The 24,954-nt window shown below is 37.6% G+C and overlaps 7 non-coding genes across 7 annotated transcripts; all 7 read right to left on the bottom strand.

The window, feature by feature from the left end:
• Positions 1-5,701: 5,701 nt before the first annotated feature.
• Positions 5,702-5,773, bottom strand: TRNAG-UCC (transfer RNA glycine (anticodon UCC)). Its single transcript has one exon. It is a non-coding gene; the product is annotated as a tRNA-Gly (tRNA).
• A 96-nt stretch (positions 5,774-5,869) lies between these two features.
• TRNAG-CCC (transfer RNA glycine (anticodon CCC)) lies at positions 5,870-5,941 on the bottom strand. The gene has a single exon. It is a non-coding gene; the product is annotated as a tRNA-Gly (tRNA).
• Positions 5,942-9,630: 3,689 nt separating this feature from the next.
• Positions 9,631-9,702, bottom strand: TRNAG-UCC (transfer RNA glycine (anticodon UCC)). Its single transcript has one exon. It is a non-coding gene; the product is annotated as a tRNA-Gly (tRNA).
• A 2,639-nt stretch (positions 9,703-12,341) lies between these two features.
• TRNAG-UCC (transfer RNA glycine (anticodon UCC)) lies at positions 12,342-12,413 on the bottom strand. The gene has a single exon. It is a non-coding gene; the product is annotated as a tRNA-Gly (tRNA).
• Positions 12,414-13,923: 1,510 nt separating this feature from the next.
• TRNAG-CCC (transfer RNA glycine (anticodon CCC)) lies at positions 13,924-13,995 on the bottom strand. The gene has a single exon. It is a non-coding gene; the product is annotated as a tRNA-Gly (tRNA).
• A 1,692-nt stretch (positions 13,996-15,687) lies between these two features.
• On the bottom strand, positions 15,688-15,759 carry TRNAG-CCC (transfer RNA glycine (anticodon CCC)). Its single transcript has one exon. It is a non-coding gene; the product is annotated as a tRNA-Gly (tRNA).
• Positions 15,760-24,790: 9,031 nt separating this feature from the next.
• Positions 24,791-24,862, bottom strand: TRNAG-UCC (transfer RNA glycine (anticodon UCC)). Its single transcript has one exon. It is a non-coding gene; the product is annotated as a tRNA-Gly (tRNA).
• Between the last annotated feature and the right edge of the window lie 92 nt (positions 24,863-24,954).

Genomic DNA, 24,954 nt, shown 5'->3' with positions numbered 1-24,954 from the left:
AACTGCCGGTCTGTGAGGAAGATGCAGGCGGACATGTTAGGTTGCCTTGATCCAAAGGTGGTGCTATCGATGTCGGACAGCGCTCAACACCAGCTGGTGTTACCACCTCCAAAGAAAATGATGACCTGCCAATCACGCTGGCTGTTGCGGGTAAAGAGGTGGCAGGTGTGCGCCCCAAAACAGGTGTGACTGCTGTCCCCCCAGTCACAGAGGATGAAGAGGCCGCGGATGCACAAGATATGGGAGACGGTGGTTGGCCAGGCCGGCTAGGCCGCATTGTAGCACACTGAGCTTCCCACTGCAACTTATGCTTCATGTCCATGTGCCGGTTCATGCATGAAGTACTCAAACTATGTATTTTTTGGCCTCTACTTAGCTTTTGCTGACAAATGTTACAGATAACACGAGTTGGGTCATCTTTATCGATCTGAAAAAATGCCCAGGCTATGCAAGGCTTAGCACCCATGCGACCTGAAGAGCCACCACGACTTGTGGTGAGAGGCAGAGTTGTGTTTGAGGATGCAGTTGTTGACGTGCTTCCAGTACTACGTCTCTGTCCAGGAAGGCGCAACCTGACCTCGTCGTCACTAGCATCTTCCTCCACCTCCTCTGCTGACCTCATCTCTTGGCTGACTGTGGGTTGACAGTAAGTGGGATCTCCAACCTCATCATCATCACCCTGTGCGTTATCACACCCGTCGTCCTCAGAGCCAACCTGTTCCTGCCCTGACAAAAAACTAAAGTTGTCGCTCCAATCAGGTATTTGAGTCTTATCATCGTCTTCCTCATTGTCTCCACCAACAGGAGTTACAGTTTGGGAATGAGGGTCTACATTATGGTCAGAACCTTCTGCGTCTGGTCCTGGATCCGACTCATAAAGATTCTGGGCATCAGTGCAGATCATTTCCTCGTCTGGATTCACAGAAGCGCTGGAGTCGACCTCTGATTCCCAGGCTATAGTATGAGTAAACAGCTCTGCAGACTCAACCATCTGTTCTACCTCATACTCAGACGGGCAGCTGGAGATTTGGGAGCTGTGAGGAAGCAAGTGCGATTGGGGTGACACCTTTGAGGACTGGAGTATTTGTGATGTTGAAGTTGATGTGGAGGAGAGCCCACTTAAAGGAGCACTTGATATCCGTTGAAGCACCTGCTGTTTTTGTGCCTCATCTGGAATTTGTAGCAATTGGCGTGGCCGTAAGAAAGGGATCTTATCACATTGTCCGCTAAAAGAAGTAGACATTTTAGTTTGGCTGGAAGATGGTCTTTCTTCTGCAGATGTTACTGTTGCTTTAACACCTACCCCACGGACACAACCTTTTTTCCCCTTCCCAACACGCCTATTCCCCTTTCCACCAGCAGCAGGCCTTTTTCCACTCATTTTGGTGGTTAACTAATTCACAACTCTGGAGTTGTTTGCACAAAAAAACAATGGATGGGAACCGAGCAGAGCTGAGTGGCCAAACTGTGGTATTAGGCCAAAACTATTGGCTGGGTTAGATGCAGAAAAAAATTATATTCAATTTGCAACCTGATGGAGGTCAGTATAGATGGACTAATAGAGAAAGTCCCACACACTGCTAGAAGGCCAAATATTTTTTCAGAGCTAGATGCAGATAAAAATTATTTTTAATTTGCAACCTGATGGAGGTCAGTATAGATGGACTAATAGAGAAAGTCCCACACACAGCTAGAAGCCCAATATTTTTTCAGAGGTAGATGCAGAAAAAAATTATTTTTAATTTGCAACCTGATGGAGATCAGTATAGATGGACTAATAGAGAAAGTCCCACACACAGCTAGAAGCCCAATATTTTTTCAGAGGTAGATGCAGAAAAAAATATATTCAGTTTGCAACCTGATGGAGGTCTGTATAGATGGATTAATAGAACAAGTCCCACACACAGCTAGAAGCCCAATATTTTTTCAGAGGTAGATGCAGAAAAAAATATATTCAGTTTGCAACCTGATGGAGGTCTGTATAGATGGATTAATAGAACAAGTCCCACACACAGCTAGAAGCCCAATATTTTTTCAGAGGTAGATGCAGAAAAAAATATATTCAGTTTGCAACCTGATGGAGGTCTGTATAGATGGATTAATAGAACAAGTCCCACACACAGCTAGAAGCCCAATATTTTTTCAGAGGTAGATGCAGAAAAAAATATATTCAGTTTGCAACCTGATGGAGGTCTGTATAGATGGATTAATAGAACAAGTCCCACACACAGCTAGAAGCCCAATAATTTTTCAGAGGTAGATGCAGAAAAAAAAATATTCAGTTTGCAACCTGATGGAGGTCTGTATAGATGGATTAATAGAACAAGTCCCACACACAGCTAGAAGCCCAATATTTTTTCAGAGGTAGATGCAGAAAAAAATATATTCAGTTTGCAACCTGATGGAGGTCTGTATAGATGGATTAATAGAACAAGTCCCACACACAGCTAGAAGCCCAATATTTTTTCAGAGGTAGATGCAGAAAAAAATATATTCAGTTTGCAACCTGATGGAGGTCTGTATAGATGGATTAATAGAACAAGTCCCACACACAGCTAGAAGCCCAATATTTTTTCAGAGGTAGATGCAGAAAAAAATATATTCAGTTTGCAACCTGATGGAGGTCAGTATAGATGGACTAATACAACAAGTCCCACACACAGCTAGAAGCCCAATATTTTTTCAGAGGTAGATGCAGAAAAAAATATATTCAGTTTGCAACCTGATGGAGGTCTGTATAGATGGATTAATAGAACAAGTCCCACACACAGCTAGAAGCCCAATATTTTTTCAGAGGTAGATGCAGAAAAAAATATATTCAGTTTGCAACCTGATGGAGGTCTGTATAGATGGATTAATAGAACAAGTCCCACACACAGCTAGAAGCCAAATATTTTTTCAGAGGTAGATGCAGAAAAAAATATATTCAGTTTGCAACCTGATGGAGGTCTGTATAGATGGATTAATAGAACAAGTCCCACACACAGCTAGAAGCCCAATATTTTTTCAGAGGTAGATGAGGAAAAAAATATATTCAGTTTGCAACCTGATGAAGGTCTGTATAGATGGATTAATAGAACAAGTCCCACACACAGCTAGAAGCCCAATATTTTTTCAGAGGTAGATGCAGAAAAAAATATATTCAGTTTGCAACCTGATGGAGGTCAGTATAGATGGACTAATACAACAAGTCCCACACACAGCTAGAAGAACAATATTTTTTCAGAGGTAGATGCAGAAAAAAATATATTCAGTTTGCAACCTGATGGAGGTCTGTATAGATGGATTAATAGAACAAGTCTCACACACAGCTAGAAGCCCAATATTTTTTCAGAGGTAGATGCAGAAAAAAATATATTCAGTTTGCAACCTGATGGAGGTCTGTATAGATGGATTAATAGAACAAGTCTCACACACAGCTAGAAGCCCAATATTTTTTCAGAGGTAGATGCAGAAAAAAATATATTCAGTTTGCAACCTGATGGTAGTCAGTATAGATGGACTAATACAACAAGTCCCACACACAGCTAGAAGCCCAATATTTTTTCAGAGGTAGATGCAGAAAAAAATATATTCAGTTTGCAACCTGATGGAGGTCTGTATAGATGGATTAATAGAACAAGTCCCACACACAGCTAGAAGCCCAATATTTTTTCAGAGGTAGATGCAGAAAAAAATATATTCAGTTTGCAACCTGATGGAGGTCTGTATAGATGGATTAATAGAACAAGTCCCACACACAGCTAGAAGCCCAATATTTTTTCAGAGGTAGGTGCAGAAAAAAATATATTCAGTTTGCAACCTGATGGAAGTCTGTATAGATGGATTAATAGAACAAGTCCCACACACAGCTAGAAGCCCAATATTTTTTCAGAGGTAGATGCAGAAAAAAATATATTCAGTTTGCAACCTGATGGAGGTCTGTATAGATGGATTAATAGAACAAGTCCCACACACAGCTAGAAGCCCAATATTTTTTCAGAGATAGATGCAGAAAAAAATATATTCAGTTTGCAACCTGATGGAGGTCTGTATAGATGGATTAATAGAACAAGTCCCACACACAGCTAGAAGCCCAATATTTTTTCAGAGGTAGATGAAGAAAAAAATATATGCAGTTTGCAACCTGATGGAGGTCAGTATAGATGGACTAATACAACAAGTCCCACACACAGCTAGAAGCCCAATATTTTTTCAGAGCTAGATGCAGAAAAAAATTATATTCAATTTGCAACCTGATGGAGGTCAGTATAGATGGACTAATAGAATGATGCTATGCCCAAAAGATTTTACTTCACTAGGTGCAGTAAAAAAATTGGTGTTCTATACACAGTTGGTATATCTTGCAACACAGATAGGCTACTCCACTGACTAACACACTCTGCAATAGGCCAAGAAGGATTAGCTTTGCTAGATTCAGCCAAATGCTGTGAAAAAAACTTGCACAGCACTGGCACAGACCTGCCTGGCAAAAACTGATAGGAACTGATGTAACCTAGTCCTGAAAAGGACTCCAATTACAATTAGTCTTTACTCCCACAATCTATCTATTTAAGAGCACAGACCTGCCTGATAAAAGTCGTAGGAAATGCTGTAACCTAGTCCTTAAAAGGACTGCAATCACAACTATTCCCTACTTCCAAGCTATCTGTATATTTGTGCGAAACTTGGCTTGAAATTAACAAGGTATAGTGCACACAGCAACAGCGGTGCCGTCTAACACGCAGCTGCAGCAGTGAGAAAATGGTGGCGACGGGGAAAATGGCTTGGTCTTATAGGGCAAGGACATGTGACATACACTGCCAATGACACATGCCCTTGCTTGTGTGAAAAAAAGCACTTCGCTCCGTGTGTGCGCTGCTGATGGGCTGACAGATTGCACCTCCCCACTGCAAATGCGGGAAAGAGAAAAAAAAATGGAGATCTTCATTGTTCCTGCAGAGATCCATCCCCTGCCCCTCCCCCCACCCCGCTGTACACTCAAACTGCGTATTAACATTAATTTTCATCATTACTGAGAAAAAATCCAGTTATGATTTTGGTGCATGAACAGTTATCGAACATAACCTCGAACAGCCGAATTTTTCTCAAATTGTTCGTGTTCGCCAAACGGCTCGAACACCGCCCAAAACAGCTCGAATTTGAGATTGGCGAACATTTCGAGTAGAACAACGCTCATCTCTACTGAAGAGCAGAAGATCAGTTAGATGAGACAGTTGAAAAAAATCTAAGAAATATTCTCTTCAATTTTTTTCTCATTTTCGTGGTTGCTAAACTCTAAGAAGAAAGAAGAACCTGAGACTTAACACGAAAAATTAAAACAGACTAAAAGCATCACCAAATGTGAAAATCAATTCATGCCTTGGCTGAGAATCAAACTCGGGTCAACTACTTGGAAAGCAACGATTCTCACCACTATACCACCAACACTTACAGAAGCCATGTTTTTTTCTTACATTTTCTGCACTAACAATACGAAATTATTAGTAAAAAGTAAGACGTGCCAGGAAAAAAAAACCCACATAAGTATTGCATTGACCAGGAATCAATCGCAGGTCAACTGCTTGGAAGGCAGGTTTGCTCACCACTATACCAAAAATGCTTAAGGTACCCAGCATTTTTTTCACATTTTCTGCACTAACCCTACAAAATTGTTAGTAAAAAGTATGACGTGCCTGAAAAAAAAAAAAAACCGATGTTTTGTATTGGCTGGGAATTGAACCCAGGTCAACTGCTTGGAAGGCAGCTATGCTCACCACTATACCACCAATGCTTACAGGGTCAGCTTTTTTTTTTACATTTTCTGCACTAACATTACAAAATAGTTTGTAAAATGTATGATATGCCAGAAATAAAACTACATAAGTATTGCATTGGCTGGGAATCGAACCCAGGTCAACTGCTTGGGAAGCAGCTATGCTCACCACTATACCACCAATGCATGAACCAACTTGACTGGTTTGGGATTATCACTGTTAAATCTGCTAAAGTTTTACTTAAAAAAAGGAGGACTGAATATGCCTTGAAGGAGCCAAATACTAAAAAGTTTAAAAACAAGGCAAAGCATTGTCCAAAACTCAAAGATGAATTCTTGTGAATCAGCTATGGAGCTTTTCCACCAATTCTTACAATTCTCTCAATTATTTTCACTTTTTTGCCAATAAGGTAACTAAACTCTTACCAAGAAAGAAAGTACACTATGAGCCTTAGCTCAAAAAGATTACAAAGAGTCAGCACCAGCACCAAATTCCCCCTAAAGACCTCTGCCATTTTTGGCATTTTTAACACTAACTCTAAAGACAGAGGAGTTTTTGGAATCAGTTATGTAGCTTTTCCACCTCTGCCTACAAATTCTCTCAATAAGCTTTGATTTCTGCCCACTAAGGTAGCTAAAGTGTTACCAAGAAAGAAATAAAAGCATAAGCCTTAGCACAGAAAGTGAAAAAGATTCCAAACACCACCAAATGCAAAAAAACAATGAGTTCTTCAAGAATTAATCTATGGCCTATTGTTTTAAAAGCAACTACACCCACCAGCATAACACCTATGGCAACCCTGACATTGCTTTCGTATTGGAGACTAACCCTACAAAGTATTTAATCAACAACTGATGAGCAGAAGATCAGTTAGATGAGACAGTTGAAAAAAAGCTAAGAAATATTCTCTTCAATTTTTTTCTCATTTTCGTGGTTGCTAAACTCTAAGAAGAAAGAAGAGCATGAACCTTAACACGAAAAATTAAAACAGACTAAAAGCATCACCAAATGTGAAAAACAATTCATGCGTTGGCCAGAAATCGAACCCGGGTCAACTGCTTGGAAGGCAGCGATTCTCACCACTATACCACCAACACTTACAGAAGCCATGTTTTTTTCTTACATTTTCTGCACTAACAATACGAATTTATTAGTAAAAAGTAAGACGTGCCAGGAAAAAAAACCCCGCATAAGTATTGCATTGACCAGGAATCAATCGCAGGTCAACTGCTTGGGAAGCAGCTATGCTCACCACTATACCACCAATGCATGAACCAACTTGACTGGTTTGGGATTATGGCTGTTAAATCTGCTAAAGTTTTACTTAAAAAAAAGAGGACTGAATATGCCTTGAAGGAGCCAAATACTAAAAAGTTTAAAAACAAGGCAAAGCATTGTCCAAAACTCAAAGATGAATTCTTGTGAATCAGCTATGGAGCTTTTCCACCAATTCTTACAATTCTCTCAATTATTTTCACTTTTTTGCCAATAAGGTAACTAAACTCCTACCAAGAAAGAAAGTACACTATGAGCCTTAGCTCAAAAAGATTACAAAGAGTCAGCACCAGCACCAAATTACCCCTAAAGACCTCTGCCATTTTTGGCATTTTTAACACTAACTCTAAAGACAGAGGAGTTTTTGGAATCAGTTATGTAGCTTTTCCACCTCTGCCTACAAATTCTCTCAATTAGCTTTGCTTTTTGCCAACTAAGGTAGCTAAAGTGTTACCAAGAAAGAAATAAAAGAATAAGCCTTAGCACAGAAAGTGAAAAAGAGTCCAAACACCACCAAATGCAAAAAAACAATGAGTTCTTCAAGAATTAAACTAAGGCCTATTGTTTTAAAAGCAACTACACCCACCAGCATAACACCAATGCCAACCCTGACATTGCTTTCATATTGGAGACTAACCCTACAAAGTGTTTAATCAACAACTGAAGAGCAGAAGATCAGTTAGATGAGACAGTTGAAAAAAAGCTAAGAAATATTCTCTTCAATTTTTTTCTCATTTTCGTGGTTGCTAAACTCTAAGAAGAAAGAAGAGCCTGAGACTTAACACGAAAAATTAAAACAGACTAAAAGCATCACCAAATGTGAAAAACAATTCATACGTTGGCTGAGAATCGAACTCGGGTCAACTACTTGGAAGGCAGCGATTCTCACCACTATACCACCAATACTTACAGAAGCCATGTTTTTTTCTTACATTTTCTGCACTAACAATACGAAATTATTAGTAAAAAGTAAGACGTGCCAGGAAAAAAAACCTCACATAAGTACTGCATTGACCAGAAATCAATCGCAGGTCAACTGCTTGGAAGGCAGGTTTGCTCACCACTATACCAAAAATGCTTAAGGTACCCAGCATTTTTTTCACATTTTCTGCACTAACCCTGCAAAATTGTTAGTAAAAAGTATGATGTGCCTGAAAAAAAAAAACACTGATGTTTTGTATTGGCCGGGAATTGAACCCAGGTCAACTGCTTGGAAGGCAGCTATGCTCACCACTATACCACCTATGCCTATAGTGTCAGCTTTTTTTTTTACATTTTCTGCACTAACATTACAAAATAGTTTGTAAAATGTATGATATGCCAGAAATAAAACTACATAAGTATTGCATTGGCTGGAAATCGAACCTGGGTCAACTGCTTGGGAAGCAGCAATGCTCACCACTATACCACCAATGCATGAACCCACTTGACTGGTTTGGGATTTTGGCTGTTAAATCTGCTAAAGTTTTACTTAAAAAAGGAGGACTGAATAAGTCTTGAAAGAGCCAATTACTAAAAAGTTTAAAAACAAGGCAAAGCATTGTCCAAAACTCAAAGATGAATTCTTGTGAATCAGCTATGGAGCTTTTCCACCAATTCTTACAATTCTCTCAATTATTTTCACTTTTTTTTTGCAATAAGGTAACTAAACTCTTACCAAGAAAGAAAGTACACTATGAGCCTTAGCTGAAAAAGATTACAAAGAGTCAGCACCAGCACCAAATTACCCCTAAAGACCTCTGCCATTTTTAGCATTTTTAACACTAACTCTAAAGACAGAGGAGTTTTTGGAATCAGTTATGTAGATTTTCCATCTCTGCCTACAAATTCTCTCAATTAGCTTTGCTTTTTGCCAACTAAGGTAGCTAAAGTGTTACCAAGAAAGAAATAAAAGCATAAGCCTTAGCACAGAAAGTGTAAAAGAGTCCAAACACCACCAAATGCAAAAAAACAATGAGTTCTTCAAGAATTAAACTAAGGCCTATTGTTTTAAAAGCAACTACACCCACCAGCATGACACCAATGCCAACCTTGACATTGCTTTCATATTGGAGACTAACCCTACAAACTGTTTAATCAACAACTGAAGAGCAGAAGATCAGTTAGATGAGACAGTTGAAAAAAAGCTAAGAAATATTCTCTTCAATTTTTTTCTCATTTTCGTGGTTGCTAAACTCTAAGAAGAAAGAAGAGCCTGAGACTTAACACGAAAAATTAAAACAGACTAAAAGCATCACCAAATGTGATAAACTATTCATGCGTTGGCTGAGAATCAAATTCGGGTCAACTACTTGGAAGGCAGCGATTCTCACCACTATACCACCAACACTTACAGAAGCCATGTTTTTTTCTTACATTTTCTGCACTAACAATACAAAATTATTAGTAAAAAGTAAGACGTGCCAGGAAAAAAAACCCCGCATAAGTATTGCATTGACCAGGAATCAATCGCAGGTCAACTGCTTGGAAGGCAGGTTTGCTCACCAATATACCAAAAATGCTTAAGGTACCCAGCATTTTTTTCACATTTTCTGCACTAACCCTACAAAATTGTTAGTAAAAAGTATGACGTGCCTGAAAAAAAAAAACACCGATGTTTTGTATTGGCTGGGAATTGAACCCAGGTCAACTGCTTGGAAGGCAGCTATGCTCACCACTATACCACCAATGCTTACAGGTTCAGCTTTTTTTTTTACATTTTCTGCATTAACATTACAAAATAGTTTGTAAAATGTATGATATGCCAGAAATAAAACTACATAAGTATTGCATTGGCTGGGAATCAAACCCGAGTCAACTGCTTGGGAAGCAGCTATGCTCACCACTATACCACCAATGCATGAACCAACTTGACTGGTTTGGGATTATGGCTGTTAAATCTGCTAAAGTTTTACTTAAAAAAAAGAGGACTGAATATGCCTTGAAGGAGCCAAATACTAAAAAGTTTAAAAACAAGGCAAAGCATTGTCCAAAACTCAAAGATGAATTCTTGTGAATCAGCTATGGAGCTTTTCCACCAATTCTTACAATTCTCTCAATTATTTTCACTTTTTTGCCAATAAGGTAACTAAACTCTTACCAAGAAAGAAAGTACACTATGAGCCTTAGCTCAAAAAGATTACAAAGAGTCAGCACCAGCACCAAATTACCCCTAAAGACCTCTGCCATTTTTGGCATTTTTAACACTAACTCTAAAGACAGAGGAGTTTTTGGAATCAGTTATGTAGCTTTTCCACCTCTGCCTACAAATTCTCTCAATTAGCTTTGCTTTTTGCCAACTAAGGTAGCTAAAGTGTTACCAAGAAAGAAATAAAAGAATAAGCCTTAGCACAGAAAGTGAAAAAGAGTCCAAACACCACCAAATGCAAAAAAATAATGAGTTCTTCAAGAATTAAACTAAGGCCTATTGTTTTAAAAGCAACTACACCCACCAACATAACACCAATGCCAACCCTGACATTGCTTTCATATTGGAGACTAACCCTACAAAGTGTTTAATCAACAACTGAAGAGCAGAAGATCAGTTAGATGAGACAGTTGAAAAAAAGCTAAGAAATATTCTCTTCAATTTTTTTCTCATTTTCGTGGTTGCTAAACTCTAAGAAGAAAGAAGAGCCTGAGACTTAACACGAAAAATTAAAACAGACTAAAAGCATCACCAAATGTGAAAAACAATTCATACGTTGGCTGAGAATCGAACTCGGGTCAACTACTTGGAAGGCAGCGATTCTCACCACTATACCACCAATACTTACAGAAGCCATGTTTTTTTCTTACATTTTCTGCACTAACAATACGAAATTATTAGTAAAAAGTAAGACGTGCCAGGAAAAAAAACCTCACATAAGTATTGCATTGACCAGAATTCAATCGCAGGTCAACTGCTTGGAAGGCAGGTTTGCTCACCACTATACCAAAAATGCTTAAGGTACCCAGCATTTTTTTCACATTTTCTGCACTAACCCTGCAAAATTGTTAGTAAAAAGTATGATGTGCCTGAAAAAAAAAAACACTGATGTTTTGTATTGGCCGGGAATTGAACCCAGGTCAACTGCTTGGAAGGCAGCTATGCTCACCACTATACCACCTATGCTTATAGTGTCAGCTTTTTTTTTACATTTTCTGCACTAACATTACAAAATAGTTTGTAAAATGTATGATATGCCAGAAATAAAACTACATAAGTATTGCATTGGCTGGAAATCGAACCTGGGTCAACTGCTTGGGAAGCAGCAAAGCTCACCACTATACCACCAATGCATGAACCCACTTGACTGCTTTGGGATTTTGGCTGTTAAATCTGCTAAAGTTTTACTTAAAAAAGGAGGACTGAATAAGTCTTGAAAGAGCCAATTACTAAAAAGTTTAAAAACAAGGCAAAGCATTGTCCAAAACTCAAAGATGAATTCTTGTGAATCAGCTATGGAGCTTTTCCACCAATTCTTACAATTCTCTCAATTATTTTCACTTTTTTTTTGCAATAAGGTAACTAAACTCTTACCAAGAAAGAAAGTACACTATGAGCCTTAGCTCAAAAAGATTACAAAGAGTCAGCACCAGCACCAAATTACCCCTAAAGACCTCTGCCATTTTTAGCATTTTTAACACTAACTCTAAAGACAGAGGAGTTTTTGGAATCAGTTATGTAGATTTTCCATCTCTGCCTACAAATTCTCTCAATTAGCTTTGCTTTTTGCCAACTAAGGTAGCTAAAGTGTTACCAAGAAAGAAATAAAAGCATAAGCCTTAGCACAGAAAGTGAAAAAGAGTCCAAACACCACCAAATGCAAAAAAACAATGAGTTCTTCAAGAATTAAACTAAGGCCTATTGTTTTAAAAGCAACTACACCCACCAGCATGACACCAATGCCAACCTTGACATTGCTTTCATATTGGAGACTAACCCTACAAACTGTTTAATCAACAACTGAAGAGCAGAAGATCAGTTAGATGAGACAGTTGAAAAAAAGCTAAGAAATATTCTCTTCAATTTTTTTCTCATTTTCGTGGTTGCTAAACTCTAAGAAGAAAGAAGAGCCTGAGACTTAACACGAAAAATTAAAACAGACTAAAAGCATCACCAAATGTGATAAACTATTCATGTGTTGGCTGAGAATCAAATTCGGGTCAACTACTTGGAAGGCAGCGATTCTCACCACTATACCACCAACACTTACAGAGGCAGGTTTGCTCACCACTATACCAAAAATGCTTAAGGTACCCAGCATTTTTTTCACATTTTCTGCACTAACCCTACAAAATTGTTAGTAAAAAGTATGATGTGCCTGAAAAAAAAAAACACTGATGTTTTGTATTGGCCGGGAATTGAACCCAGGTCAACTGCTTGGAAGGCAGCTATGCTCACCACTATACCACCAATGCTTATAGTGTCAGCTTTTTTTTTACATTTTCTGCACTAACATTACAAAATAGTTTGTAAAATGTATGATATGCCAGAAATAAAACTACATAAGTATTGCATTGGCTGGAAATCGAACCTGGGTCAACTGCTTGGGAAGCAGCAATGCTCACCACTATACCACCAATGCATGAACCCACTTGACTGGTTTGGGATTTTGGCTGTTAAATCTGCTAAAGTTTTACTTAAAAAAGGAGGACTGAATAAGTCTTGAAAGAGCCAATTACTAAAAAGTTTAAAAACAAGGCAAAGCATTGTCCAAAACTCAAAGATGAATTCTTGTGAATCAGCTATGGAGCTTTTCCACCAATTCTTACAATTCTCTCAATTATTTTCACTTTTTTTTTGCAATAAGGTAACTAAACTCTTACCAAGAAAGAAAGTACACTATGAGCCTTAGCTCAAAAAGATTACAAAGAGTCAGCACCAGCACCAAATTACCCCTAAAGACCTCTGCCATTTTTAACACTAACTCTAAAGACAGAGGAGTTTTTGGAATCAGTTATGTAGATTTTCCACCTCTGCCTACAAATTCTCTCAATTAGCTTTGCTTTTTGCCAACTAAGGTAGCTAAAGTGTTACCAAGAAAGAAATAAAAGCATAAGCCTTAGCACAGAAAGTGAAAAAGAGTCCAAACACCACCAAATGCAAAAAAACAATGAGTTCTTCAAGAATTAAACTAAGGCCTATTGTTTTAAAAGCAACTACACCCACCAGCATGACACCAATGCCAACCTTGACATTGCTTTCATATTGGAGACTAACCCTACAAACTGTTTAATCAACAACTGAAGAGCAGAAGATCAGTTAGATGAGACAGTTGAAAAAAAGCTAAGAAATATTCTCTTCAATTTTTTTCTCATTTTCGTGGTTGCTAAACTCTAAGAAGAAAGAAGAGCCTGAGACTTAACACGAAAAATTAAAACAGACTAAAAGCATCACCAAATGTGATAAACTATTCATGCGTTGGCTGAGAATCGAATTCGGGTCAACTACTTGGAAGGCAGCGATTCTCACCACTATACCACCAACACTTACAGAAGCCATGTTTTTTTTCTTACATTTTCTGCACTAACAATACGAAATTATTAGTAAAAAGTAAGACGTGCCAGGAAAAATAACCACGCATAAGTATTGCATTGACCAGGAATCAATCGCAGGTCAACTGCTTGGAAGGCAGGTTTGCTCACCACTATACCAAAAATGCTTAAGGTACCCAGCATTTTTTTCACATTTTCTGCATTAACCCTACAAAATTGTTAGTAAAAAGTATGACGTGCCTGAAAAAAAAAAACACCGATGTTTTGTATTGGCTGGGAATTGAACCCGGGTCAACTGCTTGGAAGGCAGCTATGCTCACCACTATACCACCAATGCTTACAGGTTCAGCTTTTTTTTTTACATTTTCTGCACTAACATTACAAAATAGTTTGTAAAATGTATGATATGCCAGAAATAAAACTACATAAGTATTGCATTGGCCGGGATTCGAATCCAGGTCAACTGCTTGGGAAGCAGTTATGCTCACCACTATACCACCAATGCATGAACCAACTTGACTGGTTTGGAATTATGGCTGTTAAATCTGCTAAAGTTTTACTTAAAAAAAGGAGGACTGAATATGTCTTGAAAGATCCAATTACTAAAAAGTTTAGAAACAAGGAAAAGCATTGTCCAAAACTCAAAGATAAATTCTTGTGAATCAGCTATGGAGCTTTTCCACCAATTATTACAATTCTCTCAATTATTTTCACTTTTTTGCTAATAAGGTAACTAAACTCTTACCAAGAAAGAAAGTACACTATGAGCCTTAGCTCAAAAAGATTACAAAGAGTCAGCACCAGCACCAAATTACCCCTAAAGACCTCTGCCATTTTTGGCATTTTTACCACTAACTCTAAAGACAGAGGAGTTTTTGGAATCAGTTATGTAGCTTTTCCACCTCTGCCTACAAATTCTCTCAATTAGCTTTGCTTTTTGCCAACTAAGGTAGCTAAAGTGTTACAAAGAAATAAATAAAAGCATAAGCCTTAGCACAGAAAGTGAAAAAGAGTCCAAACACCACCAAATGCAAAAAAACAATGAGTTCTTCAAGAATTAAACTATGGCCTATTGTTTTAAAAGCAACTACACCCACCAGCATAACACCAATGCCAACCCTGACATTGCTTTCGTATTGGAGACTAACCCTACAAAGTGTTTAATCAACAACTGAAGAGCAGAAGATCAGTTAGATGAGACAGTTGAAAAAAAGCTAAGAAATATTCTCTTCAATTTTTTTCTCATTTTCGTGGTTGCTAAACTCTAAGAAGAAAGAAGAGCCTGAGACTTAACACGAAAAATTAAAACAGACTAAAAGCATCACCAAATGTGAAAAACAATTCATGCGTTGGCTGAGAATCGAACTAGGGTCAACTACTTGGAAGGCAGCAATTCTCACCACTATACCACCAACACTTACAGAAGCCATGGTTTTTTCTTACATTTTCTGCACTAACAATATGAAATTATTAGTAAAAAGTAAGACGTGCCAGGAAAAAAAACCCCACATAAGTATTGCATTGACCAGGAATCAATCGCAGGTCAACTGCTTGGAAGGCAGGTTTGCTCACCACTATACCAAAAATGCTTAAGGTACCCAGCATTTTTTTCACATTTTCTGCACTAACCCTACAAAATTGTAAGTAAAAAGTATGACGTGCCTGAAAAAAAAAAACACCAATGTTTTGTATTGGCCGAGAATTGAACCCGGGTCAACTGCTTGGAAGGCAGCTATGCTCACCACTATACCACCAACACTTACAGAAGCCAAGTTTTTTTCTTACGTTTTCTGCACTAACAATACAAAATTATTAGTCAAAAGTAAGTCGTGCCAGGAAAAAAAAAACACATAAGTATTGCATTGACCAAGAATCAATCGCAGGTCAACTGCTTGTAAGGCAGGCTTGCTCACCACTATACCAAAAATTCTTAAGGTACCCAGCATTTTTTTCACATTTTCTGCACTAACCCTACAAAATTGTTAGTAAAAATTATGACGTGCCTGAAAAAAAAACACACCCATGTTTTGCATTGGCCGGGAATTGAACCTAAGTCAACTGCTTGGAAGGCAGCTATGCTCACCACTATACCACCAATGCTTACAGGGTCAGCTTTTTCATTTTACATTTTCTGCACTAACATTACAAAATAGTTTGTAAAATGTATGATATGCCAGAAATAAAACTACATAAGTATTGCATTGGCCGGGAATCGAACCCGAGTCAACTGCTTGGGAAGCAGCTATGCTCACCACTATACCACCAATGCATGAACCAACTTGACTGGTTTGGGATTATGGCTGTTAAATCTGCTAAAGTTTTACTTAAAAAAAGGAGGAATGAATATGTCTTGAAAGAGCCAATTACTAAAAAGTTTAAAAACAAGGCAAAGCATTGTCCAAATCTCAAAGATGAATTCTTGTGAATCAGCTATGGAGTTTTTCCACCAATTCTTACAATTCTCTCAATTATTTTCACTTTTTTGCCAATAAGGTAACTAAACTCTTACCAAGAAAGAAAGTACACTATGAGCCTTAGCTCAAAAAGATTACAAAGAGTCAGCACCAGCACCAAATTACCCCTAAAGACCTCTGCCATTTTTGGCATTTTTAACACTAACTCTAAAGACAGAGGAGTTTTTGGAATCAGTTATGTAGCTTTTCCACCTCTGCCTACAAATTCTCTCAATTAGCTTTGCTTTTTGCCAACTAAGGTAGCTAAAGTGTTACCAAGAAAGAAATAAAAGCATAAGCCTTAGCACAGAAAGTGAAAAAGATTCCAAACACCACCAAATGCAAAAAAACAATGAGTTCTTCAAGAATTAAACTATGGCCTATTGTTTTAAAAGCAACTACACCCACCAGCATAACACCAATGCCAACCCTGACATTGCTTTCATATTGGAGACTAACCCTACAAAGTGTTAAATCAACAACTGAAGAGCAGAAGATCAGTTAGATGAGACAGTTGAAAAAAAGCTAAGAAATATTCTCTTCAATTTTTTTCTAATTTTCGTGGTTGCTAAACTCTAAGAAGAAAGAAGAGCCTGAGACTTAACACGAAAAATTAAAACAGACTAAAAGCATCACCAAATGTGAAAAACAATTCATGCGTTGGCTGAGAATCAAACTCAGGTCAACTACTTGGAAGGCAGAGGTTCTCACCACTATACCACCAACACTTACAGAAGCCATGTTTTTTTCTTACATTTTCTGCACTAACAATACGAAATTATTAGTAAAAAGTAAGACGTGCCAGGACAAAAAACCCCACATAAGTGTTGCATTGACCAGGAATCAATCGCTGGTCAACTGCTTGGAAGGCAGGTTTGCTCACCACTATACCAAAAATGCTTAAGGTACCAAGCATTTTTTTCACATTTTCTGCACTAACCCTACAAAATTGTTAGTAAAAATTATGACGTGCCTGAAAAAAAAACACACCCATGTTTTGCATTGGCCAGGAATCGAACCCGGGTCAACTGCTTGGAAGGCAGCTATGCTCACCACTATATAACCAATGCTTACAGGATCAGCTTTTTTTTTTTACATTTTCTGCACTAACATTACAAAATAGTTTGTAAAATGTATGATATGCCAGAAATAAAACTACATAAGTATTGCTTTGGCCGGGAATCGAACCCGGGTCAACTGTTTGGGAAGCAGCTATGCTCACCACTATACCACCAATGCATGAACCAACTTGACTGGTTTGGGATTATGGCTGTTAAATCTGCTAAAGTTTTACTTAAAAAAAGGAGGACTGAATACGTCTTGAAAGAGCCAATTACTAAAAAGTTTAAAAACAAGGCAAAGCATTGTCCAAAACTCAAAGATGAATTCTTGTGAATCAGCTATGGAGCTTTACCACCAATTCTTACAATTCTCTCAATTATTTTCACTTTTTTGCCAATAAGGTAACTAAACTCTTACCAAGAAAGAAAGTACACTATGAGCCTTAGCTTAAACAGATTACAAAGAGTCAACAGCAGCACCAAATTCCCACTAAAGACCTCTGCCATTTTTGGCATTTTTAACACTAACTCTAAAGACAGAGGAGTTTTTGGAATCAGTTATGTAGCTTTTCCACCTCTGCCTACAAATTCTCTCAATTAGCTTTGCTTTCTGCCCACTAAGGTAGCTAAAGTGTTACCAAGAAAGAAATAAAAGCATAAGCCTTAGCACAGAAAGTGAAAAAGAGTCCAAACACCACCAAATGAAAAAAACAATGAGTTCTTCAAGAATTAAACTATGGCCTATTGTTTTAAAAACAGCTACACCCACCAGCATAACACCAATGCCAACCCTGACATTGCTTTCATTTTGGAGACTAACCCTACAAAGTGTTTAATCAACAACTGAAGAGCAGAAGATCAGTTAGATGAGACAGTTGAAAAAAAGCTAAGAAATATTCTCTTCAATTTTTTTCTCATTTTCTTGGTTGCTAAACTCTAAGAAGAAAGAAGAGCATGAGCCTTAACACGAAAAATTAAAACAGACTAAAAGCATCACCAAATGTGAAAAACAATTCATGCTATGGCTGAGAATCAAACTCGAGTCAACTACTTGGAAGGCAGCAATTCTCACCACTATACCACCAACACTTACAGAAGCCATGTTTTTTTCTTACATTTTCTGCACTAACAATACGAAATTATTAGTAAAAAGTAAGACGTGCCAGGAAAAAAAAACCCACATAAGTATTGCATTGACCAGGAATCAATCGCAGGTCAACTGCTTGGAAGGTAGGTTTCCTCACCACTATACCAAAAATGCTTAAGGTACCCAGCATTTTTTTCACATTTTCTGCACTAACCCTACAAAATTGTTAGTAAAAACTATGACGTGCCTGAAAAAAAAAAAACACCAATATTTTGTATTGGCCGGTAATTGAACCCAGGTCAACTGCTTGGAAGGCAGCTATGCTCACAACTATACCACCAATGCTTACAGGGTCAGCTTTTTTTTTTTACATTTTCTGCACTAACATTACAAAATAGTTTGTAAAATGTATGATATGCCAGAAATAAAACTACATAAGTATTGCATTGGCTGGAAATTGAACCTGGGTCAACTGCTTGGGAAGCAGCTATGCTCACCACTATACCACCAATGCATGAACCCACTTGACTGGTTTGGGATTTTGGCTGTTAAATCTGCTAAAGTTTTACTTAAAAAAGGAGGACTGAATATGTCTTGAAAGAGCCAATTACTAAAAAGTTTATCAACAAGGCAAAGCATTGTCCAAAACTGAAAGATGAATTCTTGTGAAACAGCTATGAAGCTTTTCCACCAATTCTTACATTTCTCTCAATTATTTTCACTTTTTTGCCAATAAGGTAACTAAACTCTTACCAAGAAAGAAAGTGCACTATGAGCCTTAGCTCAAACAGATTACAAAGAGTCAACAGCAGCACCAAATTCCCCCTAAAGACCTCTGCCATTTTTGGCATTTTAAACACTAACTCTAAAGACAGAGGAGTTTTTGGAATCAGTTATGTAGCTTTTCCACCTCTGCCTACAAATTCTCTCAATTAGCTTTGCTTTCTGCCCACTAAGGTAGCTAAAGTGTTACCAAGAAAGAAATAAAAGCATAAGCCTTAGCACAGAAAGTGAAAAAGATTCCAAACACCACCAAATGCAAAAAAACAATGAGTTCTTCAAGAATTAAACTATGGCCTATTGTTTTAAAAGCAACTACACCAAACAGCATAACACCAATGCCAACCCTGACATTGTTTTCGTATTGGAGACTAACCCTATAAAGTATTTAATCAACAACTGAAGAGCAGAAGATCAGTTAGATGAGACAGTTGAAAAAAAGCTAAGAAATATTCTCTTCAATTTTTTTATCATTTTCGTGGTTGCTAAACTCTAAGAAGAAAGAAGAGCATGAACCTTAACACGAAAAATTAAAACAGACTAAAAGCATCACCAAATGTTAAAAACAATTCATGCGTTGGCCAGGAATCGAGCCCTGGTCAACTGCTTGGAAGGCAGCTATGCTCACCACTATACAAAAATGCTTAAGGTACCCAGCATTTTTTTCTTACATTTTCTGCACTAACAATACGAAATTATTAGTAAAAAGTAAGACGTGCCAGTAAAAAAAAACCCACATAAGTATTGCATTGACCAGGAATCAATCGCAGGTCAACTGCTTGGAAGGCAGGTTTGCTCACCACTATACCAAAAATGCTTAAGGTACCCAGCATTTTTTTTCACATTTTCTGCACTAACCCTACAAAATTGTTAGTAAAAAGTATGACGTGCCTGAAAAAAAAATACACTCATGTTTTGTATTGGCCGGGAATTGAACCCGGGTCAACTGCTTGGAAGGAAGCTTTGCTCACCACTATACCACCAATGCTTACAGGGTCAGCTTTTTTTTTTACATTTTCTGCACTAACATTACAAAATAGTTTGTAAAATGTATGATATGCCAGAAATAAAACTACATAAGTATTGCATTGGCCAGGAATCTAACCGGGGTCAACTGCTTGGGAAGCAGCTATGCTCACCACTATACCACCAATGCATGAACCAACTTGACTGGTTTGGGATTATGGCTGTTAAATCTGCTAAAGTTTTACTTAAAAAATGGAGGACTGAATATGTCTTGAAAGAGCCAATTACTAAAAAGTTTAAAAACAAGGCAAAGCATTGTCCAAAACTCAAAGATGAATTCTTGTGAATCAGCTAGGGAGCTTTTCCACCAATTCTTACAATTCTCTCAATTATTTTCACTTTTTTGCCAATAAGGTAACTAAACTCTTACCAAGAAAGAAAGTATACTATGAGCCTTAGCTCAAAAAGATTACAAAGAGTCAGCACCAGCACCAAATTACCCCTAAAGACCTCTGCCATTTTTGGCATTTTTAACACTAACTCTAAAGACAGAGGAGTTTTTGGAATCAGTTATGTAGCTTTTCCACCTCTGCCTACAAATTCTCTCAATTAGCTTTGCTTTTTGCCAACTAAGGTAGCTAAAGTGTTACCAAGAAAGAAATAAAAGCATAAGCCTTAGCACAGAAAGTGAAAAAGAGTCCAAACACCACCAAATGCAAAAAAACAATGATTTCTTCAAGAATTAAACTATGGCCTATTGTTTAAAAAGCAACTACACCCACCAGCATAACACCAATGCCAACCCTGACATTGCTTTCATATTGGAGACTAACCCTACAAAGTGTTTAATCAACAACTGAAGAGCAGAAGATCAGTTAGATGAGACAGTTGAAAAAAAGCTAAGAAATATTCTCTTCAATTTTTTTCTCATTTTCGTGGTTGCTAAACTCTAAGAAGAAAGAAGAGCCTGAGACTTAACATGAAAAATTAAAACAGACTAAAAGCATCACCAAATGTGAAAAACAATTCATGCGTTGGTTGGGAATCAAACTCGGGTCAACTACTTGGAAGGCAGAGATTCTCACCACTATACCACCAACACTTACAGTAGCCATCTTTTTTTCTTACATTTTCTGCACTAACAATACGAAATTATTAGTAAAAAGTAAGACGTGCCAGGAAAAAAAAACCCACATAAGTATTGCATTGACCAGGAATCAATCGCAGGTCAACTGCTTGGAAGGCAGGTTTGCTCACCACTATACCAAAAATGCTTAAGGTACCCAGCATTTTTTTCACATTTTCTGCACTAACCCTACAAAATTGTTAGTAAAAAGTATGACGTGCCTGAAAAAAAAACACACCCATGTTTTGTATTGGCCAGGAATTGAACCAGGGTCAACTGCTTGGAAGGCAGCTATGCTCACCACTATACCACCAATGCTTACAGGGTCAGCTGTTTTTTTTTACATTTTCTGCACTAACATTACAAAATAGTTTGTAAAATGTATGATATGCCAGAAATAAAACTACATAAGTATTGCATTGGCTGGAAATTGAACCCGGGTCAACTGCTTGGGAAGCAGCTATGCTCACCACTATACCACCAATGCATGAACCCACTTGATTGGTTTGGGATTTTGGCTGTTAAATCTGCTAAAGTTTTACTTAAAAAAGGAGGACTGAATATGTCTTGAAAGAGCCAATTACTAAAAAGCTTAAAAACAAGGCAAAGCATTGTCCAAAACTCAAAGATGAATTCTTGTGAATCAGCTATGGAGCTTTTCCACCAATTCTTACATTTCTCTCAATTATTTTCACTTTTTTGCCAATAAGGTATCTAAACTCTTACCAAGAAAGAAAGTACACTATGAGCCTTAGCTCAAACAGATTACAAAGAATCAGCATCAGCACCAAATTACCCCTAAAGACCTCTGCCATTTTTGGCATTTTTAACACTAACTCTAAAGACAGAGGAGTTTTTGGAATCAGTTATGTAGCTTTTCCACCTCTGCCTACAAATTCTCTCAATTAGCTTTGCTTTTTGCCAACTAAGGTAGCTAAAGTGTTACCAAGAAAGAAATAAAAGCATAAGCTTTAGCACAGAAAGTGAAAAAGATTCCAAACACTACCAAATGCAAAAAAACTATGAGTTCTTCAAGAATTAAACTATGGCCTATTGTTTAAAAAGCAACTACACCCACCAGCATAACACCAATGCCCACCCTGACATTGCTTTCATTTTGGAGACTAACCCTACAAAGTGTTTAATCAACAACTGAAGAGCAGAAGATCAGTTAGATGAGACAGTTGAAAAAAAGCTAAGAAATATTCTCGTCAATTTTTTTCTCATTTTCGTGGTTGCTAAACTCTAAGAAGAAAGAAGAGCATGAGCCTTAACACGAAAAATTAAAACAGACTAAAAGCATCACCAAATGTGAAAAACAATTCATGCGTTTACTGAGAATCGAACCCGGGTCAACTGCTTGGAAGGCAGCTATGCTCACCACTATACCACCAATGCTTACAGGATTAGCTTTTTTTTTTACATTTTCTGCACTAACATTACAAAATAGTTTGTAAAATGTATGATATGCCAGAAATAAAACTACATAAGTATTGCATTGGCTGGGAATCGAGCCCAGGTCAACTGCTTGGGAAGCAGCTATAACTCACCACTATACCACCAATGCATGAACCAACTTGACTGGTTTGGAACTATGGCTGTTAAATCTGCTAAAGTTTCACTTAAAAAAGGAGGACTGAATATGTCTTGAAAGAGCCAATTACTAAAAAGTTTAAAAACAAGGCAAAGCATTGTCCAAAACTCAAAGATGAATTCTTGTGAATCAGCTATGGAGCTTTTCCACCAATTCTTACAATTCTCTCAATTATTTTCACTTTTTTGCCAATAAGGTAACTAAACTCTTACCAAGAAAGAAAGTACACTATGAGCCTTAGCTCAAAAAGATTACAAACAGTCAGCACCAGCACCAAATTACCCCTAAAGACCTCTGCCATTTTTGGCATTTTTAACACTAACTCTAAAGACAGAGGAGTTTTTGGAATCAGTTATGTAGCTTTTGCACCTCTGCCTACAAATTCTCTCAATTAGCTTTGCTTTTTGCCAACTAAGGTAGCTAAAGTGTTACCAAGAAAGAAATAAAAGCATAAGCCTTAGCACAGAAAGTGAAAAAGAGTCCAAACACCACCAAATGCAAAAAAACATTGAGTTCTTCAAGAATTAAACTATGGCCTATTGTTTTAAAAGCAACTACACCCACCAGCATAACACCAATGCCAACCCTGACATTGCTTTCGTATTGGAGACTAACCCTACAAAGTGTTTAATCAACAACTGAAGAGCAGAAGATCAGTTAGATGAGACAGTTGAAAAAAAGCTAAGAAATATTCTCTTCAATTTTTTTCTCATTTTCGTGGTTGCTAAACTCTAAGAAGAAAGAAGAGCCTGAGACTTAACACGAAAAATTAAAACAGACTAAAAGCATCACCAAATGTGAAAAACAATTCATGCGTTGGCTGAGAATCAAACTCGTGTCAAATACTTGGAAAGCAGCGATTCTCACCACTATACCACCAACACTTAGAGAAGCCATGTTTTTTTCTTACATTTTCTGCACTAACAATACGAAATTATTAGTAAAACGTAAGACGTGCCGGGAAAAAAAAACCCACATAAGTATTGCATTGACCAGGAATCAATCGCAGGTCAACTGCTTGGAAGGCAGGTTTGCTCACCACTATACCAAAAATGCTTAAGGTACCCAGCATTTTTTTCACATTTTCTGCACTAACCCTACAAAATTGTTAGTAAAAATTATGACGTGCCTGAAAAAAAAAAACACCGATGTTTTGTATTGGCCAGGAATTGAACCCGGGTCAACTGCTTGGAAGACAGATATGCTCACCACTATACCACCAATGCTTACAGGGTCAGCTTTTTTTTTACATTTTCTGCACTAACATTACAAAATAGTTTGTAAAATGTATGATATGCCAGAAATAAAACTACATAAGTATTGCATTGGCTGGAAATTGAACCCGGGTCAACTGCTTGGGAAGCAGCTATGCTCACCACTATACCACCAACGCATGAACCAACTTGACTGGTTTGGGATTATGGCTGTTAAATCTGCTAAAGTTTTACTTAAAAAAAGGAGGACTGAATATGTCTTGAAAGAGCCAATTACTAAAAAGTTTAAAAACAAGGCAAAGCATTGTCCAAAACTCAAAGATGAATTCTTGTGAATCAGCTATGGAGCTTTTCCAACAATTCTTACAATTCTCTCAATTATTTTCACTTTTTTGCCAATAAGGTAACTAAACTCTTACCAAGAAAGAAAGTACACTATGAGCCTTAGCTCAAAAAGATTACAAAGAGTCAGCACCAGCACCAAATTACCCCTAAAGACCTCTGCCACTTTTGGCATTTTTAACACTAACTCTAAAGACAGAGGAGTTTTTGGAATCAGTTATGTAGCTTTTCCACCTCTGCCTACAAATTCTCTCAATTAGCTTTGCTTTTTGCCCATTAATGCAGCTAAAGTGTTACCAAGAAAGAAATAAAAGCATAAGCCTTAGCACAGAAAGTGAAAAAGATTTCAAACACCACCAAATGCAGAAAAACAATGAGTTCTTCAAGAATTAAACTATGGCCTATTGTTTTAAAAGCAACTACACCCACCAGCATAACATCAATGCCAACCCTGACATTGCTTTCGTATTGGAGACTAACCCTACAAAGTATTTAATCAACAACTGAAGAGCAGAAGATCAGTTAAATGAGACAGTTGAAAAAAAGCTAAGAAATATTCTCTTCAATTTTTTTCTCATTTTCGTGGTTGCTAAACTCTAAGAAGAAAGAAGAGCATGAGCCTTAACACGAAAAATTAAAACAGACTAAAAACATCACCAAATGTGAAAAACAATTCATGCGTTGGCCGGGAATCGAACCCGGGTCAACTGCTTGGAAGGCAGCTATGCTCACCACTATACCACCAACACTTACAGTAGCCATGTTTTTTTCTTACATTTTCTGCACTAACAATACAAAATTATTAGTAAAAAGTAAGACGTGCCAGGAAAAAAAAACCCAC

Source organism: Phyllobates terribilis, unplaced genomic scaffold, assembly GCF_046119375.1.
Source record: "Phyllobates terribilis strain yellow unplaced genomic scaffold, ASM4611937v1 Scaffold_3__8_contigs__length_932513732, whole genome shotgun sequence".
Taxonomy (NCBI): Eukaryota; Metazoa; Chordata; class Amphibia; order Anura; family Dendrobatidae; genus Phyllobates; species Phyllobates terribilis.
This window is presented reverse-complemented; position numbering and strand designations above follow the sequence as displayed.